This window comes from Ranitomeya imitator, chromosome 1, assembly GCF_032444005.1.
Source record: "Ranitomeya imitator isolate aRanImi1 chromosome 1, aRanImi1.pri, whole genome shotgun sequence".
In the NCBI taxonomy this organism is placed as follows: Eukaryota; Metazoa; Chordata; class Amphibia; order Anura; family Dendrobatidae; genus Ranitomeya; species Ranitomeya imitator.
In genome coordinates, this window is record NC_091282.1 from 955,013,671 (window position 1) to 955,040,990 (window position 27,320).

Below are 27,320 nucleotides of genomic sequence, written 5' to 3' on the forward strand. Positions count from 1 at the left end.
AGTTCTTATGATCAGTCAATACCACCACGCGATGCTTAGCACCCTCAAGCCAATGACGCCACTCCTCGAATGCCCACTTCATGGCCAGCAACTCTCGGTTGCCCACATCATAATTACGCTCAGCAGCAGAAAATTTCCTGGAAAAGAAAGCACATGGTTTGAACACTGAGCAACCAGAACCTCTCTGTGACAAAACCGCCCCTGCACCAATCTCAGAAGCATCAACCTCGACCTGGAACGGAAGAGAAACATCAGGTTGACACAACACAGGGGCACAGCAAAAACGACGCTTCAACTCCTGAAAAGCTTCCACGGCAGCAGAAGACCAATTAACCAAATCAGCACCCTTCTTGGTCAAATCGGTCAATGGTCTGGCAATGCTAGAAAAATTACAGATGAAGCGACGATAAAAATTAGCAAAGCCCAGGAATTTCTGCAGACTTTTTAGAGATGTCGGCTGAGTCCAATCCTGGATGGCCTGAACCTTAACCGGATCCATCTCGATAGTAGAAGGGGAAAAGATGAACCCCAAAAATGAAACTTTCTGCACACCGAAGAGACACTTTGATCCCTTCACGAACAAGGAATTAGCACGCAGTACCTGGAAAACCATTCTGACTTGCTTCACATGAGACTCCCAATCATCTGAGAAGATCAAAATGTCATCCAAGTAAACAATCAAGAATTTATCCAGATACTCACGGAAAATGTCATGCATAAAAGACTGAAAAACAGATGGAGCATTGGCAAGTCCGAACGGCATCACCAGATACTCAAAATGACCCTCGGGCGTATTAAATGCCGTTTTCCATTCATCTCCCTGCCTGATTCTCACCAGATTATACGCACCACGAAGATCAATCTTAGTAAACCAACTAGCCCCCTTAATCCGAGCAAACAAGTCAGAAATCAATGGCAAGGGATACTGAAACTTAACAGTGATCTTATTAAGAAGGCGGTAATCAATACACGGTCTTAGCGAACCATCCTTCTTGGCTACAAAAAAGAACCCTGCTCCCAATGGTGACGACGATGGGCGAATATGTCCCTTCTCCAGGGACTCCTTCACATAACTGCGCATAGCGGTGTGTTCAGGTACGGACAAATTAAATAAACGACCCTTAGGGAATTTACTACCAGGAATCAAATCGATAGCACAATCACAATTCCTATGCGGAGGTAGGGCATCAGACTTGGACTCTTCAAATACATCCTGAAAGTCCGACAAGAACTCTGGGATGTCAGAAGGAATGGATGACGAAATAGACAAAAATGGAACATCACCATGTACTCCCTGACAACCCCAGCTGGTTACCGACATAGAGTTCCAATCCAATACTGGATTATGGGTTTGTAGCCATGGCAACCCCAACACGACCACATCATGCAAATTATGCAGTACCAGAAAGCGAATAACTTCCTGATGTGCAGGAGCCATGCACATGGTCAGCTGGGCCCAGTACTGAGGCTTATTCTTGGCCAAAGGTGTAGCATCAATTCCTCTCAACGGAATAGGACACCGCAAAGGCTCCAAGAAAAATCCACAACGTTTAGCATAATCCAAATCCATCAGATTCAGGGCAGCGCCTGAATCCACAAACGCCATGACAGAATACGATGACAAAGAGCACATTAAGGTAATGGACAAAAGGAATTTGGACTGTACAGTACCAATAACGGCAGAGCTATCGAACCGCCTAGTGCGTTTAGGACAATTAGAAATAGCATGAGTAGAATCACCACAATAGAAACACAGTCTGTTCAGACGTCTGTGTTCTTGCCGTTCTACTTTAGTCATAGTCCTGTCGCACTGCATAGGCTCAGGTTTACTCTCAGGCAGTACCGCCAGATGGTGCACAGATTTACGCTCGCGCAAGCGACGACCGATCTGAATGGCCAAGGACATAGACTCATTCAAACCAGCAGGCATAGGAAATCCCACCATTACATCCTTAAGAGCTTCAGAGAGACCCTTTCTGAACAAAGCCGCTAGTGCAGATTCATTCCACAGAGTGAGTACTGACCATTTCCTAAATTTCTGACAATATACTTCTACATCATCCTGACCCTGGCATAAAGCCAGCAGATTTTTCTCAGCCTGATCCACTGAATTAGGCTCATCGTAAAGCAATCCGAGCGCCAGGAAAAATGCATCAACATTACTCAATGCAGAATCTCCTGGTGCAAGAGAAAACGCCCAGTCCTGTGGGTCGCCGCGCAAAAAAGAAATAATAATCAAAACCTGTTGAATAGGATTACCAGAAGAATGAGGTTTCAAGGCCAAAAATAGCTTACAATTATTTCTGAAGCTCAGGAACTTAGTTCTGTCACCAAAAAACAAATCAGGAATCGGAATTCTTGGTTCTAGCATCGATTTCTGATCAATAGTATCTTGAATCTTTTGTACATTTACAACGAGATTATCCATTGAGGAGCACAGAGCCTGAATATCCATGTCCACAGCTGTGTCCTGAAGCACTCTAATGTCTAGGGGAAAAAAAAGACTGAAGACAGAGCTAAGAAAAAAAAATGATGTCAGGATTTCTTTTTTCCCTCTATTGGGAATCATTGGTGTGGCTCCTTGTACTGTTATGGCTGGCAATCAGGCAACACAGCGTGCAGTAATCAGCGCACATACAGAGATCTGGCAATAACCAAAAACAATAGGACGAGCTCTGAGACGTGGAATCTCTGTAGACTGCAGTACCTGATCTATCCTCACACAACTATAAGCAGCAGTGGATTGCGCCTAACAACTACCTATGCAACTCGGCACTGCCTGAGGAGCTGACTAGCCTGAAGATAGAAATACAAGCCTGACTTACCTCAGAGAAATACCCCAAAGGAATAGGCAGCCCCCCACATATAATGACTGTTAGCAAGATGAAAAGACAAACGTAGGAATGAAATAGATTCAGCAAAGTGAGGCCCGATATTCTAGACAGAGCGAGGATAGCAAAGAGAACTATGCAGTCTACAAAAAACCCTAAAACGAAAACCACGCAAAGGGGCAAAAAGACCCACCGTGCCGAACTAACAGCACGGCGGTGCACCCCTCTGCTTCTCAGAGCTTCCAGCAAAAGACAATAGCAAGCTGGACAGAAAAAAACAGAAAACAAACTAGAAGCACTTAACTAGCAGAGCAGCAGGCCCAAGGAAAGATGCAGTAGCTCAGATCCAACACTGGAACATTGACAAGGAGCAAGGAAGACAGACTCAGGTAGAGCTAAATAGCAAGGCAGCCAACGAGCTCACCAAAACACCTGAGGGAGGAAGCCCAGAGACTGCAATACCACTTGTGACCACAGAAGTGAACTCAGCCACAGAATTCACAACAGGTGAGGATATGCACTGCGCATGCCCATGGATCCAAGGCCCGCAGTGGGATTACATTAGACGACACTGCGAGGTGGGATCTCGGGCAGCGTGGACGCACAGGCACTGACAGCCTGACACCTAAATGATGTCAGAAGACGGGCACCGCTAAGTGTGCATGGCCAAGGGATAACATAACAGCACAGGCTCCATGACAGCTTAAAACAACGCTGATGAGGCGGAGCATTGCACCAAGGGGATAGGAATGACAGCTGTGCTGCGTCCCATTACGAAGGAAATTCCTACCTTCGGGATGGTTTTATGGTATCAGGGGACACATTTTAATAGTGTTTACTTCTGTGTTTGCAAGGAGCATAATTAAAAGAGCAACCTTTTCCTTTTGCATCCTTAGTGCTGCACAAGATGGCTCTTTCAGCTACAAATGCCTTGGGGGGGTTAAAGGTTCCCTTTCAACTTGCTCCAATCAGGCTTCGGCCTACACTCTGTTCCTCTGCTCCTCCTGCTGTCCCTGGGCTCTAACACCACCAGTTGGTGCCTGGAAGTGCTGTCTGCACAGTCAACAGTCGCTCCTCTGTTATTGGGGTTCAGTAACGTCAGCTGATCTTCAGCTGTGTGTGCAGCAATACCTCCAATCTGCTCCTCCTGCTGTCCCTGGGCTCTAACAATGCCATTTGGTGCCTGGAAGTGCTGTCTGCACGGTCAACAGTCGCTCCTCTTTTATTGGGGTTCAGTAATGTCAGCTGATCCCCAGCTGTGTATCCGGCAACGTGTCATGCGACCGCCACGCTGGCACAACTAAAATGTAAGGGAACCTGTCCCCCCCCTAGGCATTTGTTACTGAAAGAGCCACCTTGTTCAGCACTAATACTGCACAAGGAAAAGGTGGCTCTTTAAATTATGCTCCTTGGAAACGCTGAACTACACACTCATGTAATGTGTCCCCTCACACCGTCAAACCGTCCCGGAGGTGGGACTTTCCTTTGTAATGTGACGCAGGACAGCCGTCATTCCTACCCCCTTGGCTCCGTGCGCCGCCTCCTTAGCGTTGCTTGATTCTGTCACGGACCCTGCGCTGTTATGTTATCCCTTGGCGATGCACAGTTTGCGCTGCCCGTCCTCTGACATCATTTGTTGTCGGCCTGGCTGCGCCTGTGCGTCCACGCTGCCTGAAATCCCACCTCGCAGTGTCGTCTAATGTGATCCCACAGTGGGCCTGGGATCCATGGCCATGTGCAGTGCATATACTAGCCTCTCACTCCCCTTCTTCACGCTTCTTCAGACTAGGCGACGTCAGCTGATCCCTAATAGCATGCCACGGCCGTGACGCCGCACAGTCTGAAGAAGCATGAAGAAGGGGAGTGAGAGGCGATGATATGCACTGCGCATACCCATGGATCCCAGGCCCGCAGTGGGATTACATTAGATGACACTGCGAGGTTGGATCTCGGGCAGCTTGGACGCACAGGCACTGCCAGCCTGACACCTAAATGATGTCAGAAGACGGGCACCGCTAAGTGTGCATGACCAAGGGATAACATTACAGCGCAGGCTTCGTGACAGAATCAAACAACGTTGAGGAGGCAGCGCACGGCACCAAGGGGGTTGGAATGACGGCTGTGCTGCGTCACATTACAAAGGAAAGTCCCACCTCCGGGACGGTTTGAGGGGACACATCATATGAGTGTATAGTTCAGCGTTTGCAAGGAGCATAATTTAAAGAGCCTCCTTTTTCCAATTGCAGAATTACTGCTGTACAAGATGGCTCTTTCAGCAACAAATGCCTGGGGGGGGGGTTAAAGGTTCCCTTTCAACTTGCTCCAGTGCAGGCTTCGGCCTACACTCTGCTCCTACTGCGGACCCTGGGCTCTAACACCGCCAGTTGTTGCCCGGAAGTACTGGCTGCACAGAGAAAAACACCCGCCATTGTGTCAGTGGGGTTCAGCAATGCCAGCTGTTCCCCTACTGTGTAGCTGGCAACGTGTCCTGCAAGTGCAACGCAGACACAAAACTGCCTCCAGTGCAGGCTTCGGCCTACACTCTGCTCCCCCTACTTATCCTTTGCTCCAAAACCGCTACTTGTGGCTCTAGGAAGACAATCTTGAATAGGTCCACATCCTGGTTCCAGCACCGTCAGCTGGTTCCGGGCAGAGCCTTTGGCTTAGGTGCCTCCTTCTGGGTATCCGAGTTCCGCCAACGTCAGGCGGTCCTTGGTAGTGCTTTTAAGCGCAGGTACCTACAGCTTTGTAACCGTGTTCCAGCACCTTCAGCTGGTCCTCGGTGCCATTGGCTCTTGCACACTTGGGCAACGCATCCGGGTTCCAGTACCGTCAGCTGGTTCTCTGCAGTGTCTTTGTCACGGGTACTCCCTCGTGCCCAGCCTGGGTCCAGCACCGTCAGCTGGTTCCTGGTAGTGTCAAGGACACTTAGACGCCTATACGTTGCCCCGTCGTGTTGCGGTCGGGTTAGCCAACTCTATGGTGCCTCCAGTTTAGGAGCTTCCTGTGTGGGCTGCGGGAATTGGCAATCAAGGCTGGTTCTGTAGTGCCAGTAGGCCAAGCTCCCCCTGTAGGACTTTTGGTGATCGGTAACTGCGGCAGCCTCGCGGCCTACCTGTTCTTTCCTCTCCTGTGGACCTTCTGGTCCACATCCTGGTTCCAGCACCATCAGCTGGTTCCGGGCAGAGCCTTTGGCTTAGGTGCCTCCTTCTGGGTATCCGAGTTCCACCAACGTCAGGTGGTCCTTGGTAGTGCTTTCAGGCACGGGTACCTCCTGCTTAGTAACCGGGTTCCAGTAACATCATCTGGTCCTCGGTAGTTCCATTGGCTCTTGGACCTTCGGCTACCCATCCGTGTTCCAGTACCGTCAGCTTGTTCTCGGCAGTGTCTTTTGCTCTTGTACCTTCTGCTCCCCATCCTGGTTCCAGTAACGTCAGCTGGTTCCGGGCAGAGCCTTTGGCTTAGGTGCCTCCTTCTGGGTAACCGAGTTCCGCCAATGTCAGGCGGTCCTTGGTAGTGCTTTTTAGCACGGGTACCTCCTGCTTAGTAACCGGGTTCCAGTAACGTCAGCTGGTCCTCGGTAGTTCTATTGGCTCTTGGACCTTCGGGTAGCCATCCGAGTTCCAGTTCCATCAGCTGGTTCTCGGCATTTTCTCAGCCTTCTTGTACCTTCTGCTACATTTCCAAGTTCAAGACCCTAAAGACGACGACCCGGAAGACCACCCCTAAGATGACGACGACACCAGAGACGAAAACCACAGATGACGACGACCCTGGAGACGACGACCCTGAAAACCACCCCGATGACGACGACGACGGCGGAGACGACGACGGCGGAGATGAGGACCCTGGAGACGACGACCCTGGAGATGACGACATGGAAGACCGAGAAGCAGAAGAACAAGAGGCTGCAGAACAAAGAGCAGAAGAACATTAAGCATAACACTTAATATCAGAGCAAAAGATATTATCTAAATTATATGCAGAAGAACTAAGCAGTGTATGGGGGTGAGTCCGTTCCTCCTCGTGGTGCCCCTGGATAAAGCCTGATGCTGCAGGCCAAACTGAACGCTGACAAATGTAACTTTTGTGACAGGCAAAACGGAAGGTGTAATCTTCAAACTTTTATAGATAACAACTACGGGAATGCCTGTCACAAATGAGAATATGATGAAGAAGTAGAATAGGAAAAATAATAATAGTTGAATAAAATGAATATGAAGAATGTAATTAAAAAAAAAAATAGGTAGAAGATGAAGAAGAAGATGAATAAGGTGAAGAAGAAGTTGATGTCAAAGATGCTGATGATGATGAAGATGAAAGTGTGGGAAAAGTAAAAAAAAGGTGAAGGGCGTGGAATAGTGAAACATCAATATCTGACAAAATAAAAAAAATCTTAACATAGTCAATATCTTTGTAACTCCGAACGTCTTAAAAAAAATTAAAATTCCTGCTATTCTATTTGATTGGGCTAAACCTCTATGCCTTTAATGTCTCCGCCACGTCCCCAAATACATCCTGCATTATTCTTAGTTGTTTTCCTTCATGTAGAATGAACCTACAAGGAAAGAAAGGGTTTATTTTAATTCCGATATTTTGGTCCCATTGACTTGCATTGGGATCGGGTATCAGTATCGGCGATATCCGATATTTTTTGAATATCGGCCGATCCAATCTGATACCGATACTTTCCGATATCGGAAGGTATCGCTCAACACTAGTTTTGAACAATGTGAAAAATGTAAAGAAAATAGGAATGCAATTATTTAGCTATGACCATATTGTATGTACAACAGAATAAAATTGAAAGATCTACATGTTTGCATTTGATTAAAAAAATTTGTTAAATATTTTTATGGCATTATCACATCTCAAAAAAAATGAGACCATGTCTACCACTGTGTAGCATCTCTTCTTCTTTTTATAAAAGTCTGTAAACGTCTGTCAAGTGAGCACACCAATTGCTGACGTTTTGGGAGAAGAATGTTGTTCCACTCTTTTAAGTAGAAGTCTAGCTAGTCAACATTTCTGTGTCTTTTTTGACAGATTTTTTTATTTCATAATGTACCAATGTTTTTTTTAAGTGAAAGGTGCAGACAAAGACTGCAGATAGCCAGTTACTCACCTGAAATCTTCTATGAAGCCAAGCTGCTGTGATTAATGTAGTATGTGGTTTGGCATTGTCCTGCTGAAATATGCAAAACCATTCTTCAAATTGATGTTGTCTCGATGGGAACATGTGTTTTTACAAAACCTCAATAAAATTCTCAGCATTGATAATCCCATTGATTGCCATGCCATAGGCACTAATGCACCCCATACCATAAGAGATGCAGGCTTTTGAACTGCATTTTGATAACAAGCGAGATGCTCCAGCTCCGTTTGAGTCCCCAGGAAATGGCATCCAAGGTTTCCATAAACAATTTCAAATTTTGATTAATCTGACACAGAACAGTTTTTCATTTTGACTCCATTTTAAATTGCGTCCAAAGAAAACCGCAGTGTCTGTGGATTATGGCTTTTCTTTACATGTTAATGCTTTAATTTGCATTTGATTATTGCACAGTATACTCTATTCATAGTATTCTTGAGCCCATACAGTGATTTGCATGACCGAATCATAAATATTTTTAATGCAATGATGCCTGAGGGCCCATAGATCATGAAAATTGGCTTTGTCCCTTGTGCATGTGGATGTCTCCAGAATCTATGCATCTCTTGATGATATTATTTACTGAAGCTTGTGGGATATTTAAAGTACTTGCAATTTTTTGCTGAGGAACATTTTGCTGAAATTGTTCCAATAAAATATGGCTATAAGAGATTTCTAAAGAATTGCATTCTTGTTTTTCTGAAATGTTACCAGTCATCCCAACTATATGGGAGTTGGAGTTGGAAGTCCAGATAGCTATTTGCAGTTGTAAGTCCAGATAGCTATATAGGGGTTAAAGGGTAAAGGCCAGGGTTCCTCTGGGATCTGCTAAATTGACTCCAGTTTTTCAATGTCTTTTTAAAATGTGGTGTCCAAAACTGGACACAGTATTCCAGATGAGGCCCGACCAAAGTAGAGTACAGGGGAATAAAGACTTCACGTGATCTAGACTCTATGCTTCTCTTAATACATCCCAGAACTGTTTGCCTTTTTTACTGCTGAATCACATTGTTAACTGATGTGCAGCCTGTGATATGTTAGTATACTTAAGTCTTTTTTCTCACTTGCTGTTGCTTAGTTCAATTCCTTCCATTCTGTAAATGTAATTTTCATTTTTCTTGCCTTTCTCCTTGTTAAATGCCATTTTATTAACCGCTGCCCATTGTTCAAGCTTATCTAGATCCTTCAGAATCCGTGGTGTTGCATTGTATGTTAAGAAAACATATCTCTACAGAGATCCAAGCTTCAGAGACTGGTAGTTCTGTAGGAACTGCTTGGGCAAGAATACAAGGAGAGAAGAACAGAAAGGACGCTATTGTAGGTGTTTACTATAGGTCACCTGGACAGACTGAAGATATGGATGAACTCGTTTTACATCGGATGTCTCTTTTCTAAAAAAAGTACGACGTAATGATCACAGGAAATTTTAACTGTCCAGATATTTGTTGGGAATCTCTCTCAGGCAAAAGTAATGGATCCAGAAAATTCTTATCTACCCTTGCTGACAAATTTAACTTTCAAAAGGTAGAACAAAGAACAAGAAGATCTGCAATCTCGGACCCAATTCACAACAACAGGGAGGAAATAGTTGAGAAAGTAAAAGTGGCTGGGAACCTAGGAGGCAGCAATCATACTATCCTCAAATATTGTATTACAAGAAGAGAAAGAACCAGTGAGAAGTCAGACTTTAAGGTTGTACTTCAAAAGGCAGGTTTTAATGGCCTCAGAGAGAGGGTAGGAAAGGTGCAATGACAGGATGTTCTAAAGGATAGAAATGTCAAAAAAGGGTGGGAGATTTTGTTAAATGAAATTCTCACTGCAGAGTCGTTGACAATCCCAAAGAAGGAATAATTGGAATCATTTAAAGAGGCCAGGATGGATGAACACATACATGAATCAGTTGTTAAAAAGGAAAAAGAAATGTGTATTAAATGGAAAGAGTGGGGCATAGCTAAAGAAGAATATAATGCTTTTTGTAGGAAATACATGGCAAGTGTTAAAAGAGCTAAAGCCAGTAATGAAGTGAGGCTTGCAAAGAAGATCAAAAACAGTAAAAAAAAAATTGTGGTTATGTCAAAAGCAAAATTAAAGACAAAGATGCTATAGTATTTTCCCAGGATAAAAAAGTGTGAAGTGGTCAAAAATTATGTTGAGATGGCAAAACTTTTAAATTCCTATTTTGCATCTGTGTTCTCTAAGAAAACAATTGTAACATCAACTGATCTTCACAATGCCATTGAAGAAATAAAATAATCTACACTATCTATAAACAGATAGATAGTGAGGGAAACATAGCTAATTTAAATGAATTTAAATCTCCTTGTCCCGACAAATTACATCCTTGGGTACTGAAAGATTTAGCAGAGGAAATTGCAGAACCTCTAATCAGAATCTTTGAAAAATCTTGGAGAACAGAAGAAGTCCAAGAAGATTGGATAAGGGCAAATGTTGTCCCTATCTTCAAAAAAGGAAAGAAGATGGAACCAGGAAATTACAGGCCAGTGAGCCTTACCTCAATACCAGGAAATTATTAAACACCATGTATGTAAGTACTTAGATAAGAATACAGTAAGTAACAAGAGTCAGCATGGGTTTATAGCAAGCAAGTAATGCCAGACTAATCTAATTTCCTTCTATGATCGAATCACTGACTGCGTGGATCAAGGAGATCCGATAGATATAGCTTGACTTCAACAAAGGATTTGATAAAGTTTCACGTACTATGTTTATTGAAAACATGACCACGTGTGGGATTAGCAAGGCTACGGTTAGGTGGATACATAATTGGCTCAGTGATCGTACACAAATAGTGGTAATAAATGGTTACACATCCAACTGGAAGAGTGTTTCAAATAAGGTACCACAAGGCTCTGTCCTGGCTCCAGTGCTGTTCAAGATTTTTATAAATGATCTAGATAAGGGAACTGAAGGTACACTGACCAAATTTTCAGATGATTCAAAGCAGAGAGGGATTCCTAACACTAGAGAAGACAAAAAAAAGGATTAAAAAAGATCTAGATAAGCTTGAAAAATGGGCAGCGCCAGCGACTAATATAATGGTATTTTTCACAGAGAAATGCAAGATTTTACATCTGGGCAAGAAAAACTAAAATTACATCTACAGAATGGGAGGAATACAACTGAGCAACAGCACGTGTGAAAAAGACTTGGGTATACCAATAGATCACAAACTGCACATGAATCAACAGTGTGATGCAGCAGCAGAAGAGCAAACACAGTTCTAGGATGTATTAAGAGAAGTATAGAGTCTAGATCACGTTAAGTAATTATCCCTCTCTACTCCTCCTTGTTCAGGCCATATTTTAAAAAGACATTGAAAAACTGGAGCAAGTTCAGAGAAGAGTGAACAGGATGGTGAGCAGACTGCAAAGTATGTCCTACGAGGAATGGGTAAAGGATCAAAGAATGTTTAGCTTGCAAAAATGGATAAGAGGATACTTAATAGCTGTGTACAAATATGTGAAGGAATGTCACAGTTTACAGGGATCACCTTTATTCTCATTTGGACATGGAAATGTAAAATGGTGATGTTTTTTCTATCATAAACAGTGTTGATACAGTAACTGTGTTCAGCCACCGGAGGTCACCCTTGAGTAATAGACAGGATAATTACAATGGTGTTGCAGTAATTTTGTTCAGCCACCGGAGGTCACCCATGAGTTAAAGACAAGAATATTCTGGAAACAGGACAGTTACCTCAGAGAGAGTTTCTGGGCGTTTGAGAAGAAGCAGCGCGGTGATGTTGAGTGGGGAATCCAGATCTTGAGGCATTTTATGTTTTGGGACTGTGTGATTTCAAGAAAGCTATTCTTGTGAGTAAACAGAGAAGTGTGACCGGTCTCCGACTGTGTAGCTAGCTAGGAATAGCTAGATAGGAATCACAGCCTATTTAAAGACAGTCTTGTATTAACCCCTTAAGCCCTGAGGGTGGTTTGCACGTTAATGACCGGGCCAATTTTTACAATTCTGACGACTGTCCCTTTATGAGGTTATAACTCTGGAACGCTTCAACGGATCTTGGCGATTCTGACATTGTTTTCTCGTGACATATTGTACTTCATTTTAGTAGTAACATTTATTCGATATAACTTGCGTTTATTTGTGAAAAAAACGGAAATTTGGCGAAAATTTTGAAAATTTCGCAATTTTCCAACTTTAAATTTTTATGCCCTTAAATCACAGAGATATGTCACACAAAATACTTAATAAGTAACATTTCCCACATGTCTCCTTTACATCAGCACAATTTTGGAACCAAAATTTTTTTTTGTTAGGGAGTTATAAGGGTTCAAAGTTGACCAGCAATTTCTCATTTTTACAACACCATTTTTTTTTAGGGACCACATCTCATTTGATGTCATTTTGAGGGGTCTATATGATAGAAAATACCCAAGTGTGACACCATTCTAAAAACTGCACCCCTCAAGGTGCTCAAAACCACATTCAAGAAGTTTATTAACCCTTCAGGGGTTTCACAGGAATTTTTGGAATGTTTAAATAAAAATGAATATTTAACTTTTTTTCACACAAAATTTATTTCAGCTCCAATTTGTTTTATTTTACCAAGGGTAACAGGATAAAATGGATGCCAAACATTGTTGTACAATCTGTACTGAGTACGCTGATACCCCATATGTGGGGGTAAACCACTGTTTGGGCGCATGGCAGAGCTCGGAAGGGAAGGAGCGCCATTTGACTTTTAAATGCAAAATTGACAGGAATTGAGATGGGACACCATGTTGCGTTTGGAGAGCCACTGATGTGCCTAAACATTGAAACCCCCCACAAGTGACACCATTTTGGAAAGTAGACACCCTAAGGAACTTATCTAGATGTGTGGTGACCACTTTGACCCACCAATTGCTTCACAGAAGTTTATAATGCAGAGCCGTAAAAATAAAAAATCATATTTTTTCACAAAAATGATCTTTTCGCCCCCAATTTTTTATTTTCCCAAGAGTAAGAGAAGAAATTGAACCTCAAAAATTGTTGGCCAATTTGTCCTGAGTACGCTGATGCCCCGTATATGGGTGTAAACCATTGTTTGGGCGTATGGCAGAGCTCGGAAGGGAAGGAGCGCCATTTTACTTTTCAATGCAAAATTGACTGGAATTGAGATGGGATGCCATGTTGCGTTTGGAGAGCCCCTGATGTGCCTAAACATTGAAATCCCCACAAGTGACACCATTTTGGAAAGTAGACCCCTTAAGGAACTTATCTAGAGGTGTGGTGAGCACTTTGACCCAACAAGTGCTTCACAGAAGTTTATAATGCAGAGCCGTAAAAATAAAAAATCATATTTTTTCACAAAAATAATCTTTTCGCCACCAATTTTTTATTTTCCCAAGGGTAAGAGAAGAAATTAGACCACAAAAGTTGTTGTGCAATTTGTCCTGAGTGCGACGATACCCCATATGTGGGGGTAAACCACTGTTTGGGCGCATGGCAGAGCTCGGAAGGAAAGGAGCGCCATTTGACTTTTCAATGCAAAATTGACTGGAATTGAGATGGGACGCCATGTTGCGTTTGGAGAGCCCCTGATGTGCCTAAACATTGGAACCCCTCACAAGTGACACCATTTTGAAAAGTAGACCCCTTAAGGAACTTATCTAGATGTGTGGTGAGCACTTTGACCCAACAAGTGCTTCACAGAAGTTTATAATGCAGAGCCGTAAAAATAAAAAATCTTATTTTTTCACAAAAATGATCTTTTCGCCCCCAATTTTTTATTTTCCCAAGGGTAAGAGAAGAAATTAGACCACAAAAGTTGTTGTGCAATTTGTCCTGAGTGTGACGATACCCCATATGTGGGGGTAAACCACTTTTTGGGTGCATAGCAGAGCTCGGAAGGGAAGGAGCGCCATTTGACTTTTCAATGCAAAATTGACTGGAATTAAGATGGGACGCCATGTTGGTTTGGAGAGCCCCTGATGTGCCTAAACGTTAAAAACCCCCACAAGTGACACCATTTTGGAAACTAGACCCTCTAAGGAACTTATCTAGATGTATTTTGAGAGCTTTGAACCCCCAAGTGTTTCACTACAGTTTATAACGCAGAGCCGTTAAAATAAATTTATTTTTTTTTCGCAAAAATTTTTTAGCCCCCAGTTTTGTATTTTCACAAGGGTAACATAATAAATTGGACCCCAAAAGTTGTTGTCCAATTTGTCCTGAGTACGCTGATACCCCATATGTGGGGGGGAACCACTGTTTGGGCGCATGGCAGAGCTCGGAAGGGAAGGAGCGCCATTTGGAATGCAGACTTAGATGGATTGGTCTGCAGGAGTCACGTTGCATTTGCAGAGCCCCTGATGTACCCAAACAGTACAAACCCCCCACAAGTGACCCCATATTAGAAACTAGACCTCCCATGGAACTTATCTAGATGTGTTGTGAGAACTTTGAACCCCTAAGTGTTTCACTACAGTTTATAACGCAGACCCGTGAAAATAAAAATTCTTTTTTTTTTCACAAAAATGATTTTTTAGCCCCCAGCTTTGTATTTTTACAAGGGTAACAGAATAAATTGGACCCCAAAAGTTGTTGTTCAATTTGTCCTGAGTACGCTGATACCCCATATGTGGGGGGGAACCACTGTTTGGGCTCATGGCAGAGCTCGGAAGGGAAGGAGCGCCATTTGGAATGCAGACTTAGATGGATTGGTCTGCAGGCGTCACGTTGCATTTGCAGAGCCCCTGATGTACCCAAACAGTAGAAACCACCCACAAGTGACCCCATATTGGAAACTAGACCTCCCATGGAACTTATCTAGATGTGTTGTGAAAACTTTGAACCCCCAAGTGTTTCACTACAGTTTACAACGCAGAGCCGTGAAAATAAAAATCCTTTTTTTTCCCACAAAAATGATTTTTAGCCCCCCAAATTTTTATTTTCCCAAGGATAACAAGAGAACTTGGACCCAAAAAGTTGTTGTCCAATTTGTCTCGAGTACGCTGATACCCCATATGTTGGGGTAAACCCCTGTTTGGGCGCACGGGAGAGCTCGGAAGTGAAGGAGCACTGTTTTACTTTTTCAATGCAGAATTGGCTGGAATTGAGATCGGACGCCATGTCGCGTTTGGAGAGCCCCTGATGTGTCTAAACAGTGGAAACCCCCCAATTATAAATGAAACCCTAATCCAAACGCACCACTAACCCTAATCCCAACTGTAACCCTAACCACACACCTAACCCAGACACACCCCTAATTCTAATCCCAACCCTAATCCCAACCGTAAATGTAATCCAAACCCTAACCCTAGCCCCAACCCTAGCCCTAACCCTAACCCTAACCCTAACCCTAACCGGAAAATGGAAATAAATACATTTTTTTTAATTTTATTATTTTTCCCTAAGGCTAGGTTCACATTGCGTTAGGGAAATCCGTTTAGCACTAGCGGATTGCGCTAACACAATGTCTTTTTAGGTGTCGTGTTTAGTGGTCGCGTTAACGTCCCCGCTCTGGAAGATCGGGGATCGGACCTCGGGCGCGCCGCGGACGCTGCAAGCAGCGTCTGAGGCGCGCCACAAAAGAATGGCACCTTGCTAGCGCGAGCCGAAGATGGCACGCTCTAGCGATGCGCTACACCTGAAAATCACATTGCTGTCAATGGTTGTGCTAACGGACCCGTTGCACGGCGTTAATTGTGACATTTTCGCCGTGCAACGCTGTCCGTTAGCGTTAACCCATTAACGCAATGTGAACCAAGCCTAACTAAGGGGGTGATGAAGGGGGGTTTGATTTACTTTTATAGCGAGTTTTTTAGCGGATTTTTATGATTGGCAGCCGTCACACACTAAAAGACGCTTTTTATAGCAAAAAAGTTTTTGCGTCTCCACATTTTGAGACCTATAATTTTTCCATGTTTTGGTCCACAGAGTCATGTGAGGTCTTGTTTTTTGCGGGACGAATTGACGTTTTTATCGGTTACATTTTCGGACACGTGACAGTTTTTGATCGCTTTTTATTCCGATTTTTTTGTGAGGCAGAATGACAAAAAAACCAGCTATTCATGAATTTCTTTTGGGGGAGGCGTTTATACCGTTCCGCGTTTGGTAAAATTGATGAAGCAGTTTTAATCTTCGGGTCAGTACGATTACAGCGACACCTCATTTATATCATTTTTTTTATGTTTTGGCGCTTTTATACGATAAAAGCTATTTTATAGAAAAAATAATTATTTTGGCATCGCTTTATTCAGAGGACTATAACTTTTTTATTTTTTTGGTTATGATGCTATATGGCGGCTCGTTTTTTGCGGGACAAGATGACGTTTTCAGAGGTAACATGGTTATTTATATCCGTCTTTTTGATCGCGTGTTATTCCACTCTTTGTTTAGCGTTATGATAATAAAGCGTTGTTTTTTGGCTCGTTTTTTTTTTTTTTTTCTTACGGTGTTCACTGAAGGGGTTAACTAGTGGGCTAGTTTTATAGGTCGGGTCGTTACGGACGCGGCGATACTAAATATGTGTACTTTTATTGTTTTTTTGTTTTTTTTTTAATGTAAAGAAATGTATTTATGGGAATAATATTTTTTTTTTTCTGCTTTATTTAGGAATTTTTTTTTTATTTTTTTTTTTACAAGTGTGGAAATTTTTTTTTTTACTTTTTCACTTTGTCCCAGGGGGGGACATCACAGATCACCGATCTGACAGTGTGCACAGCACTCTATCAGATCGGTGATCTGACATACAGCCGGGCAGGATTAGAGCTGCAGCTGCAGCCTGATCCTGACCCGGAAGTGCTCCCTGCAGGACCCGGATGCAGCCCGGCGGCCATTTTGGATCCGGGGACTGCAGGGAGAAGACGCTCGGTACACGGTGAGCACATCACCGTGTACCGATCGTCTCAGGGAAGCCCGCAGGGAGCCCCCTCCCTGCGCGATGCTTCCCTGCACCGCCGGCACACCGCGATCATCTTTGATCGCGGTGTGCCGGGGGTTAATGTGCCGGGAGCGGTCCGTGACCGCTCCTGGCACATAGTGCTGGATGTCAGCTGCGATAGGCAGCTGACACCCGGCCGCGATCGGCCGCGCTCCCCCCGTGAGCGCGGCCGATCGCATATGACGTACTATCCCGTCCATGGGAATTAAGTCCCAGGTCACCTGGACGGGATAGTACGTCATATGGGATTAAGGGGTTAAGAATTGCATGATAACTAATAGACACTGTGTGGATTCCTGCACTTCACGATTCTGGCTGTGGGATATTCCTGGAATTATTTGTGAACTTTATCTGGATCTGCATCAGAAGATTTGGTGGCTCAAATACCTATTTAATCCGCTGCTGGACATCTGTATAACAAATTCAGTTATTTACCGTTGAAGCATATATTGTCAAAGAGTACACTCTGAGCGCTCAACAATAAGACAGTGCACTGCGTATACATTGAGTATATACTGTGATATATACAGTATATATATGCTGGAAAAAAAAACGGGTTCCCGTGATTTATTGTAAATTAGGTGGGAGGCAGGTGTAAGATTGTATTCCTGAGAGGACCACGTGTCACAGGCACAGTATAACCCCGTGTATGCCCATTATAGTTAAGGGACGGAGTGGTATAGTTGTGGGGTAGTCGGATTCCTGTCTGTGAAGCTGGCACTTGGGGTCTCTCAGGCTGCATGACTTGTATTCTGTGAGTTGTGGCTGTTGTGGCCCATATTGTGTTGGGAGAGAAAATTCTGTCATTTTTTGCATAAGTTATAAAGAGAAGATGGTTTAATATCATATTGTGCTCTGAGTCATTGATAGCAGCGCCGTATTCTGTTCTCGAGCAACGACCGGCATAACCTTCGTTACAGAAGCACGAGAAGCAATGTAATAAAACTGAAAGGGAGAAGATACAAATTATATATTAGAAAAAACTTATCGACAGTGATGTTGATCCATGAGTGGAACAGGCTACCACAATAAGCGGTGAGTTCTCCTTCAATGGAAGTCTTCAAGCAGAGGCTGGAATGACATCTGTCTGAGATGGTTTACTGAATCCTGCATTTAGCAGGGGGTTGGACATGATGACCCTTGAGGTCCCTTCCAGTTCTTACAGTCTATGATTCTATAACATACTGATAGGAAATTTAGATTGTGAGCCCCAATGGGGACAGTGTCGATAATGTCTGTAAAGTGCTGTGGAAATAATGGCGCTATATAAGAGTATAAAATAAATAAAAGAATTGTGCACTAACTTTCCATTTATAATGAATGAACCTACATGTACATACTGATTTTACAGAAGTTCCCTGAAGGTTGGCTTAAAAAAAAAGCCTTGGATTTTATTAAACATCTGTCTTGTCATAGAGACTTTTTGTGTGTTTAATCAAGAACCAGTATGCCGGAACAAATATTAACCATTACAAATGGCTCCTTGTCCACCTCTTCACTTTTTAATTTGAAAATGTCAAGACTACAAGCCCTTAAAATGCTATGACAGGTGTCTGAACTAAAAGTCAACTGGTCACATAACTCCACCAATGATTCAATGAAATGCCACTGTCACATGTTAAAGTCAATTTATTAACCCTCCGTCACATACAATATTCGGACTAACGAGTTCACATACAATGTGCCTGTCAGGCGCCTGCTGGAAAAATACCTATAATATCTAATGTTTGCAATTTCAGTGCTCTAAAAGTGATCAGTGACCTTCATAGGGATGTAATAAAAGAGACTACACATAATCAGTTGCAAAAAAAAACATTTACTTAACATAAAACTAATAACTATGAAATACAAACTTTTCAAAACTCCCGCCAAATAGTCCCCAGTTCGACTCTCTCAAAAAAATGTACAAAGAAAATTTTTTAACACAAACTTAATTTTAAGGTACCTTAAGTACTATTAAAAACATATTCAATCAGAAGTAGATGCTGAGGTTTCCCCAGAAAAGTCACACTTGCAGAGCAAATAGCAAGAATTACACACCATTTTTGCATGTGTCAGGCAAATTGCTTTATGACATTTGAGACATTCATAATTTGAAAGCCTTCTGGTTCCGCTTTCCGTTTGGCAGGTGGTGCATCTCCTTCTTTTGTGAGGTGGTGCAGATGGTGACTTTTCACCATCATCTTCTGGGCGGAACCTTTTGAGCTGAACTTGAAGGCGAGAGGGGATACCGATTGTTTTCACGCTTCTCCTGCGTAGCTCTCCAAGTACTAGTTCATGGGCCAATTTTTTCAGACACAATCGTCTACGGAGTGGTTCAAGCTTGTTTTCAAGATAAATTACTTGTGAATTTATACCACCCAAATTCAACATAGCAAAAAATATGACCATTGGCCAGCGTTTGATGTTTCTGCTGACGTTGAAAGTGGAGCACATCTGATCTGCTGTATCCACACCCCCTTTGGTGGCATTGTAAAATGTAATTATCTCCGGGTTTTTTTCTGCCCCAGTCCCAGGATCGATGGCAGCATCATCATGAAGTGTTGATAGAAGAAGTACGATTTTTTTTGGCATGTGGTACATAGGAAACTAAAGCCTTTCCATTATGGAATGCAAACATACTGCTGTACTGTTGTCTCTCTTTCACACTTACAAACTGTGGCGGCAATTCCCTTTTGTTTTTTCTTACAGTTCCCACATATGACAGCTTCTGAATTTTCAGATAATCAATCAGATCACAACTTGTAAACCAATTGTCAGCTGTAATATTGCGACCCGATCCAAATAAGGGTTCAGCCAGTCTTTTTACAACATCAATGGGTTTGTGTTGTGAGTTCTGTTTTTGGGCTCCCTCTGGTGGTTACTGATGGTACTGGGTGACTTGTGTTCTCTGCGGTCTCTGGTGTCCACCTGTTCCATCAGGTTATGGGAGTTTCCTATTTAACCTGGCCTTTTTGTCATTTCCTCGCCGGCTATCAATGTAATCAGCGTGTCTTTTTACCTCTGCTCCCTGCGTCTGTTATCTTCAGGACAAGCTAAGTTTTGATTTTCCTGTTCCACGTTTTGCTTTATTTTTGTCTTAGTCCAGCTTGCTGATATGTGATTCCTTGCTGCTGGTTGCTCTAGTGGGCTGAAATTACTCCTCATGTTCCATGAGTTGGCACATGAGTTCAAGTAATTTCAGGATGGTTTTTTGAAGGGTTTTTTGCTGACCGCGCAGTTCACTTTTGTATCCTCTGCTATCTAGCTTTAGCGGGCCTCATTTTTGCTGATTCTATTTTCATAACTACGTATGTGCTTTCCTCTCATTTCACCGTTATTACATGTGGGGGGCTGCTATTTCTGTGGGGTGTTTCTCTGGAGGCAAGTGAGGTCTGTGTTTCTTCTAATAGGGGAAGTTAATCCTTCGGCTGGCGCGAGACGTCTAGGAATCATCGTAGGCACGTTCCCCGGCTACTGCTAGTTGTGTGTTTAGGTTCAGGATCGCGGTCAGCTCAGGTTCCATCACCCTAGAGCTTGTTTTGTTTTTGTGCTTGTCCTTTTGTGATCCCCTGCCATTGGGATCATGACAGTATAGCCGGCCCTAAAAAATTGGTCATCGTTTTGGCTGAAGTAGGAGGAAAAGTAGTCTGAGGAAGTTTTTTTTTTTTTTTGTTTGTTTTTTCCTCCTCAGTGTTTGCTGCCTAGCCTTACTTGCAGCTTGGCTTTTTTTTTTTTTTCCTCCTCTTAATCCTTGAATAGCTCTGACCTCAGCTGTTTATCATGGACGTCCAGAGTTTGGCTTCCAGCCTGAATAATCTTGCTGCTAAGGTTCAAAATATACAAGATTTTGTTGTACATACACCTATGTCTGAACCTAGAATTCCTATCCCAGAGTTTTTTTCTGGAGATAGATCTAGTTTTCTGAATTTTAGGAACAATTGCAAGTTGTTTCTTTCTTTGAAATCTCGCTCCTCTGGAGACCCTGCTCAGCAGGTCAAGATTGTTATATCTTTCCTGCGGGGTGACCCTCAGAATTGGGCATTTGCATTGGCACCAGGGGATCCTGCGTTGCTCAATGTGGATGCGTTTTTTCTGGCATTGGGTTTGCTCTATGAGGAACCTAACCTAGAGATTCAGGCTGAAAAAGCTTTATTGGCTCTCTCTCAGGGGCAAGATGAAGCAGAAATATATTGTCAGAAATTTCGGAAATGGTCGGTGCTTACTCAGTGGAATGAGTGCGCTCTGGCTGCAAAATTTAGAGATGGCCTTTCTGAGGCCATTAAAGATGTTATGGTGGGGTTCCCGGCGCCTACAGGTCTGAATGAGTCCATGACTATGGCTATTCAGATTGATCGGCGTTTACGGGAGCGCAAACCTGTGCACCATTTGGCGGTGTCTTCTGAACAGGCACCTGAGATAATGCAATGTGATAGAATTCAGTCCAGAAGTGAATGGCAAAATTATAGGCGGAAAAATGGATTGTGTTTTTATTGTGGTGATTCAGCTCATGTTATATCAGCATGCTCTAAACGCACAAAAAAGGTTGAAAAGTCTGTTGCCATTGGTACTTTACAGTCTAAGTTCATTCTGTCTGTGACTCTGATTTGTTCATTATCATCCATTTCCGTCGATGCCTATGTGGATTCAGGCGCTGCCCTGAGTCTTATGGATTGGTCATTTGCCAATCGCTGTGGGTTTAGTCTGGAACCTCTGGAAGTTCCTATTCCTTTGAAAGGAATTGACTCTACACCTTTGGCTATGAATAAACCTCAGTACTGGACACAAGTGACCATGCGTATGACTCCCGTTCATCAGGAGGTGATTCGCTTCCTGGTACTGTATAATTTACATGATGTCTTAGTGCTTTGTCTGCCATGGTTACAAACTCATAACCCAGTCCTAGACTGGAAAACAATGTCTGTGTTAAGCTGGGGATGTCAGGGGGTTCATGATGATGCATCTCCGATTTCTATCGCTTCATCTACTCCTTCTGAGGTTCCGGTATTTTTGTCTGATTATCGGGAGGTTTTTGAGGAGCCTAAGCTCAGTTCGCTTCCTCCTCACAGGAATTGCGATTGTGGTATAGATTTGATTCCTGGCAGTAAATTCCCTAAAGGTTGTTTGTTCAATCTGTCAGTGCCAGAGCATACTGCTATGCGGAATTATGTTAAGGAGTCCTTGGAAAAGGGACATATCCGTCCATCTTCGTCCCCTTTGGGAGCAGGTTTTATTTTCGTGGCCAAAAAAGATGGTTCCTTGAGGCCTTGCATAGATTATCGTCTTTTGAATAAGATTACAGTCAAATATCAGTATCCTTTGCCATTGTTGACTGATTTGTTCGCTCGCATTAAGGGGGCTAAATGGTTCGCTAAGATTGATCTTCGGGGTGCGTATAATCTTGTGCGGATAAGGCAGGGTGATGAGTGGAAAACCGCAGTTAATACGCCTGAGGGCCATTTCGAGTATTTGGTGATGCCTTTTGGACTTTCTAATGCTCCTTCTGTCTTCCAGTCTTTTATGCACGATATTTTCCGTGAATATCTGGATAAATTTATTATCGTGTATTTGGATGATGTTTTGGTTTTTTCTGATGACTGGGAGTCTCATGTTCAGCAGGTCAGGAAGGTGTTTCAGGTCCTGCGGGCCAATTCTTTGTTTGTAAAGGGTTCTAAATGTCTCTTTGGAGTCCAGAAGATTTCCTTTTTGGGGTATATTTTTTCCCCTTCTACTATTGAGATGGATCCCGTCAAGGTTCAGGCTATTTGTGACTGGACGCAGCCTACATCTCTTAAGAGTCTACAGAAGTTCTTGGGCTTTGCTAATTTTTATCGTCGCTTCATAACTAATTTTTCTAGTGTTGTTAAGCCTTTGACGGATTTGACTAAGAAGGGTGCTGATGTTACTGATTGGTCTCCTGCGGCTGTGGAGGCCTTTCAGGAACTTAAGCGCTGGTTTTCTTCCGCTCCTGTGTTGCGTCAGCCAGATACGTCGCTTCCTTTTCAGGTTGAGGTTGATGCTTCCGAGATCGGAGCGGGGGTGGTTTTGTCACAGAGAAGCTCCGATGGCTCAGTGATGAAGCCATGTGCGTTCTTTTCTAGAAAATTTTCGCCCGCTGAACGGAATTATGATGTTGGTAATCGGGAGCTTTTGGCCATGAAGTGGGCATTTGAGGAGTGGCGTCATTGGCTTGAGGGTGCTAGACATCGTGTGCTGGTCTTGACTGATCACAAAAATTTGATGTACCTTGAGTCTGCCAAGCGTCTGAATCCTAGACAGGCTCGTTGGTCACTGTTTTTCTCCCGTTTCAATTTTGTGGTTTCATACCTGCCAGGTTCAAAGAATGTGAAGGCGGATGCTCTTTCTAGGAGTTTTGTGCCTGACTCCTCTGGAAATTCTGAGCCCACTGGTATCCTTAGGGATCGGGTGATTTTGTCGGCTGTCTCCCCAGACTTGCGACGTGCTTTGCAGGAGTTTCAGGCGGATAAACCTGATCCTTGTCCGCCGGAAAGACTGTTTGTTCCGGATAATTGGACCAGTAGAGTCATCTCCGAGGTCCATTCTTCTGTGTTGGCAGGTGATCCTGGAATATTTGGTACTAGAGACTTGGTGGCCAGGTCTTTTTGGTGGCCTTCCTTGTCGAGGGATGTGCGTTCTTTCGTGCAGTCTTGTGGAGTTTGCGCTCGGGCTAAGCCTTGCTGTTGTTGGGCCAGTGGATTGTTGTCACCTTTGCCTATCCCTAAGAGGCCTTGGACGCACATTTCCATGGACTTTATTTCGGATCTCCCTGTCTCTCAAAAAATGTCCGTCATATGGGTTGTGTGTGACCGCTTTTCTAAGATGGTTCATCTGGTACCCTTGCCTAAGTTACCTTCCTCCTCTGAGTTGGTCCCTCTGTTTTTTCAAAACGTGGTCCGTTTGCATGGCATTCCGGAGAACATCGTTTCTGACAGGGGATCCCAGTTTGTGTCTAGATTTTGGCGGACGTTCTGTGCTAAGATGGGCATTGATTTGTCCTTTTCGTCTGCATTCCATCCCCAGATGAATGGCCAGACGGAACGGAACTAATCAGACTTTAGAAACTTATTTAAGGTGTTTTGTTTCTGCTGATCAAGATGACTGGGTTTCCTTTTTGCCGCTTGCCGAGTTTGCCCTTAATAATCGGGTTAGTTCTGCTACCTTGGTTTCTCCTTTCTTTTGTAATTCGGGGTTTCATCCTCGTTTTTCCTCTGGTCAGGTGGAGCCTTCTGATTGTCCTGGAGTGGACATGGTGGTGGATAGGTTGCATCGGATTTGGAGTCATGTGGTGGACAATTTGAAGTTGTCCCAGGAGAGGGCTCAGCAGTTTGCTAATCGCCATCGCAGCGTGGGTCCTCGACTTCTTGTTGGGGACTTGGTGTGGTTGTCTTCTCGTTTTGTTCCTATGAAGGTCTCTTCTCCTAAGTTCAAGCCTCGGTTCATCGGTCCCTATAGGATCTTGGAAATTCTTAACCCTTGTCGTTTCGTTTGGATCTTCCGGCATCGTTTGCTATTCATAATGTGTTCCATCGGTCGTTGTTGCGGAAGTATGAGGTACCTGTTGTTCCTTCGCTTGAGCCTCCTGCTCCGGTGCTGGTGGAGGGTGAATTGGAGTATGTTGTGGAGAAGATCTTGGATTCTCGTGTTTCCAGACGGAAACTCCAGTATTTGGTCAAGTGGAAGGGTTATGGTCAGGAGGATAATTCTTGGGTGATTGCCTCTGATGTTCATGCTGCCGATTTGGTCCGTGCTTTTCATAGGGCTCATCCTGGTCGACCTGGTGGTTCTCGTGAGGGTTCGGTGACCCCTCCTCAAGGGGGGGGTACTGTTGTGAGTTCTGTTTTTGGGCTCCCTCTGGTGGTTACTGATGGTACTGGGTGACTTGTGTTCTCTGCGGTCTCTGGTGTCCACCTGTTCCATCAGGTTATGGGAGTTTCCTATTTAACCTGGCCTTTTTGTCATTTCCTCGCCGGCTATCAATGTAATCAGCGTGTCTTTTTACCTCTGCTCCCTGCGTCTGTTATCTTCAGGACAAGCTAAGTTTTGATTTTCCTGTTCCACGTTTTGCTTTATTTTTGTCTTAGTCCAGCTTGCTGATATGTGATTCCTTACTGCTGGTTGCTCTAGTGGGCTGAAATTACTCTTCATGTTCCATGAGTTGGCACATGAGTTCAAGTAATTTCAGGATGGTTTTTTGAAGGGTTTTTCGCTGACCGCGCAGTTCACTTTTGTATCCTCTGCTATCTAGCTTTAGCGGGCCTCATTTTTGCTGATTCTATTTTCATAACTACGTATGTGCTTTCCTCTCATTTCACCGTTATTACATGTGGGGGGCTGCTATTTCTGTGGGGTGTTTCTCTGGAGGCAAGTGAGGTCTGTGTTTCTTCTAATAGGGGAAGTTAATCCTTCGGCTGGCGCGAGACGTCTAGGAATCATCGTAGGCACGTTCCCCGGCTACTGCTAGTTGTGTGTTTAGGTTCAGGATCGCGGTCAGCTCAGGTTCCATCACCCTAGAGCTTGTTTTGTTTTTGTGCTTGTCCTTTTGTGATCCCCTGCCATTGGGATCATGACAGGTTTGTTGCTCACACAGTAAGGACCTTCTGGTTGTTTTCCTGCATAAACTTCCAGGTTGTAAGTGTAGGTCTTACTGGCATCAACAAGGGCATACATTTTTATTCCATATTTGTTTGGCTTTGATGGAATATATTGACGAAAGGCACATCTACCACAAAAACCAGGGAGCATTTCGTCAATAGTGAGATTCTCTCCAGGGTAATAACTTTGTTTACAGTTTACAACAAATCTTTGAAATATATCACGAATTGGAGCAAGTCGGTCATGTGTTTTGCGTTCGGTTCGGGTAGTCCTGTTGTCAAACCGAAGGCAACGAATTAGAATCTTGAATCTGTTTATGGACATAACAAGGCTAAATTTTTCAACTCCATCCCCATCTTTACCCCAAAGTTCCTCCAAACTTTGTCTATTTGCCCTATAAGCTCCTGCAAGGTACAGTAATCCAAAAAAAAGCACACAGTTCTATTTCATCTGTGGGCTTGATGGTTCTGTTGCAGATGTACTTGTCCTTTATAATGTCTATATATTGGTTGGTATATGTGACAATAGAGTCCAGAATGTCATCTGTAAATATACTGTTCCAGCATTCAACTGCAGTTTTTGCATTACGTGCAGTTCCTATTACTGTAGGAAGGTGAGTAATAATGTTTAAAGGTTCCCTACGTTTTTTCTGGAATGGCTTCTTGTTCCATTTAGTATTTTTATCTTTTCCAATATAATATGATCCAACTTCTTCATCCTCACCATTGTCACCATCTTGCTCTGTTTCAGAATCCAGGACACATTCTTCCACCTCATCATGAGAATCAATCTCACTTTCCTCTCCTAAATCCTCATTCAGTGTGAGGTCTCTATCATCTAACAGCATGTTTGTTACTTCCTCAACATCAAGTTGTTTGGATAAATTGTACATTTTCTTCTCCATTTCAGCAGATAATCTGAAGCAAGAGAAGGAATATGTTAGGGAACTACTGTATATGCCTGAGCAGCACACTTTCTTTTATAAAATCTCCCTTATTTCTATGAAATATCCTCACATTTTGTGCTATACATTCATAAAACAAGCTGAATAAACTATTGTGATGAATAAAAACATAAAATACCAACCTTACTGAATGTGACGTATTCACATACAATGAGCCTGAGAGATCTGTGCAGCTATATCCTCTCCCCTGAAGCTCTGAAATCCAACTGTAATATCAGGTTTCACAGACCTTCAAGAGACAGGAGACTACCTGGAGGGAGGGGGTTTCCTCACAATCTGGTGAGGAAGGAGAAATGAAAGTAAAAGAGAAGCGCCTGTCAGATCAGTTGTATGTGACGGAGGGTTAAATCTAACCAGTAATCAAAAGCCCTGCACAATAAAGAAGCAGTAAATCAAACAAAAAACTGTGCTGATAGCATAAACCAGCATTTACCATATCCCTGCTTTAGATGCTTTAGATCCTCTTGATCTATTTCTCCAGGAGTTTACCCCCAATGGTTACAGACTCTCAAGTGAGCTGTTCAAATTGTTAAGAAGGTGCATGTTTATAGGGAGAAAAATTTAGAAAACTATTCTAAGAAGGCATCTAGTATAAGTAATCAGTAAAAGTGTCTATTAGTGCATGTTAAACAAAAATACTTCCATTTTGGCTATTCATTGCTCAATATTGGGTATTTGCTGTGTTGTGATTTATTAATTGTCTTAAATACTTCCTAAGAGATTTGCCCATAGATACCAGACAGTCATGCAGGAAGAGGCATATGTAACAAATAAAAATTGCACTAATTCTTATCATTCCTATAAAGCGTTGACTCTGCTGGAGATAATGGAAATAATTCACATTAAATTGTATAGCGGGAGTTACCATCAGTCATA